The sequence below is a fragment of the Trachymyrmex septentrionalis genome, unplaced genomic scaffold (assembly GCF_001594115.1).
Source record: "Trachymyrmex septentrionalis isolate Tsep2-gDNA-1 unplaced genomic scaffold, Tsep1.0 scaffold20, whole genome shotgun sequence".
Taxonomy (NCBI): domain Eukaryota; kingdom Metazoa; phylum Arthropoda; class Insecta; order Hymenoptera; family Formicidae; genus Trachymyrmex; species Trachymyrmex septentrionalis.
The window spans coordinates 6270431-6273443 of NW_017305180.1; the positions used below are offsets into that span (position 1 = coordinate 6270431).

A 3013-nucleotide genomic window follows, 5' to 3' on the forward strand; every position below is an offset into this window, starting at 1 on the left:
ATATATATATATATATACAATATACATACATACATATGTATATGAGTATACGAGAGTGGTTTAAAATATGAATAAGATTTTTGTTGTATAAGTATAAATCAACATTGATAAATGTACTTATTGATAAATGATAGGTGAAGATATCTGTTCAAGTCTTACACAGTAAGCTCGTAACAGTTATTTCCGTAGTTCTTACAGTAATGTTTGAAAAGATAGTAGCGAGTAGCGTTATGCAACGCATAGTTCAAGTTCATGCGTTTCTCTAATTCTTCGTTCATCTAATTTCTTGCAAACAAAATATTAAAACCGTCGAAATTTTGTGTATATACGGTTCGAAAAAAAAAGCTTTCAAAGTGCAGCACTCGGTACTATTTGTTTAAGAAACAATAACATAGAAATAACTATAGTAAGTCCAATTGTGTGGACCTAAACAGACACCTCCACTTGACAAGTGTAAAAATCTATCAACGTTACAAAAAGTCTCATTCATATATTTAAATCATTCCCTCATATATTTAAAAAAATATCATAAACGCTCGTCATTATGATAGCACAAGTTGGTGTTCGCAAATATAGACAAATGATATTTTTAAACTGGCGTGTTTACGTATTATCAGTTTGTATAGTAAACTAATAAAAAATTAATTAAATATTTTTTTTGTGACAATTTCTGCAATATTCAAAAACAATATGTACTGTGCAACATATTTGGCATTAAATTTTATTTCAAAAATGAGATGTTAGATTCGCTAAAAATAATATATGAGCATATGCATGATAGCATAAAATTTTCACGATTGCTTTATTATTAATAAGCAAATATAAATACTTAATAATGCATTCACTCACTTGTCTCAATCTGTTCAACATATTTATTGAGGATAAGATATCATAAGGACAACTTTTATATTCATCGATATAAAATTAGTTTTGTGCACTTCTTTTTATGTAGTTATCTCTAAGCTAAAAAAATTTAAAGAGACGTAAGTTCGACAATATTGAAATATTGAACAAAATTTGAGGGAAACGCTTGTGAATATCTCGAAAAACAATTTTGAGAACCATTTTTATCAGTAATGGACCAACAATAAATGTACATATTACAGCAGATCAAGCTTATTTTGAAGAAGATTAAAGGACCTTCCACTACGGGAAAAGTGGTTTTACTTAAATTAAAACTATGATATTTATGCTAATAGAGATGCTAATAAAAAGTCTTTATAGACATAATTATAATAAGTGGACAGATTTTGCTGTAGAAATAATTTGAAAATTATTATTTTAAGTCAAATTACTGAAAAAAATATCTTTATTATGGACAGCATATATTTATTTTGTTAACTGCATAAGCATTTATATAGTCACGGATGTGATATAATCATACATATGCTCAAATTATTAAACAGGTTTATGTCATAGTATATGTGCGCGAGAGGAAAGATGGAATAGGTGTATATCAATACACTCAAAGAAAAAAGTCAGGAACTAGAAATTCAGGACAAATAGCATCTCGATTATGTATCATAAAGTTATAATAAGAACAATAAATAAGCTATATAAACTAAAAAAATATAGTAACAGTAACCATTTTCTAGGATATAAGTGATTAATATTACTATATTTTCTTAGTCCATTTAATTTATTTATTATTCTTATAAAAATTTTATTTATCTATTGTTATAACCATATCAAATTTCAATAAACTTTTTCAGAAGTTTATCTTTCATTTAGTTTTATCTTTGAAACAAATGACTCGCATTCAAAGAACCATTTTATTATAATATCAGTAAAAAGTCTAATGCTACGTCTTTTATTATATTTTGAGTGGTTTTGTTTTTGTTAAGAAAAATTAAATTTCCCTGTGATGGTAGTATTCATAATGTATTGGTCACGGGTGAGCGACTTTAGTAAAAAGTCTTACGTATTTTTTTAAATTATCTCAACAACGATTATAAATTAGTTCTTATGACATTGTGTTTTATTTAAAAAATATATATCTAAAACTAGAAAAATATTATATAATGTGTTTCTAATTATAAAAATTATATTTGTTAATTTGTTATATCTTACATGTATATTAGATCTAAATAACTATTTAATGTAGTTGAATCGCTATTTTGCTATCAATTAATAGTACACAAATATTATTCTCATAACTATATTTTTATAATGTTGAATATTATTAATTGCTATTGCTCTGTAAAACTAGTTACATATATTATAATTTAAAAATTGATAAATTTATAGTTGCCAATAACTATTTCATTTTCTGTCAGTATATATAGAAGAAGTCCGGATAAAGCGAATGTTAAAGTTTAGGAAGAAAAATGATAGGTAAAATTAAGATCGGAAACCTTTTTTATTCTCACAATTCTATTAATGGAATCAACCTTGAAATAAAATTAAATTAAATTAAAAAACTTTAACATTTAAATGTCTTTTTAGTCAAAACGTCAAAAAAGAGAAACTATCCGCTTTGCCCGACCCCTCTGAGCAAAGTGGACGGGTCCCTCGAATAATAAGGATGGAATTAAAAAAATCAAAATCAATATCGGTAGTCATCACAAAAATAACTACTAAATCCTGTATATATAGTGCAGCTTTCATGAGCCCATTTGGTACACTGATTACATTGGATCTAAGGTTTGTTCGCGTCGCATGCTCCAACATGCTCCAATATGCTCCTATCATAGCTCACTCTAATGCACTCGTGCGACGCGAACAAACCTGTAGTCTTCGAATGATGGATCCGTGTATTTTTCAGAACACATATCATACTGCGTTGTGGAAAAAAAAAACAAAAGTGAGATGTAAACAATCGTGTGCCTTTCGTTGACTCAAAAAATCCTCTGTCCCTCCGTTTCCCAGTATTTTCAATGCAATCACATACTGGATAAAGAGGATGGGCCATTCGCTTTGCTCAAAGAACTTGGCGCAAATTTGGAAAAGTTAGAATAAGTTTAAGCAAGTAAAAAATTTTAACCTTGAATATACATTTAAAGTCAGAGAATTT

The 3013-nt window shown here is 27.4% G+C and overlaps 1 protein-coding gene across 1 annotated transcript in view; it reads left to right on the forward strand.

Moving 5' to 3' along the window:
* Positions 1-3013, forward strand: part of LOC108747619 (glucosylceramidase-like) — a 33378-nt gene that overhangs the window by 20657 nt on the left and 9708 nt on the right. The gene's annotated exons all lie outside the window — the stretch shown is intronic.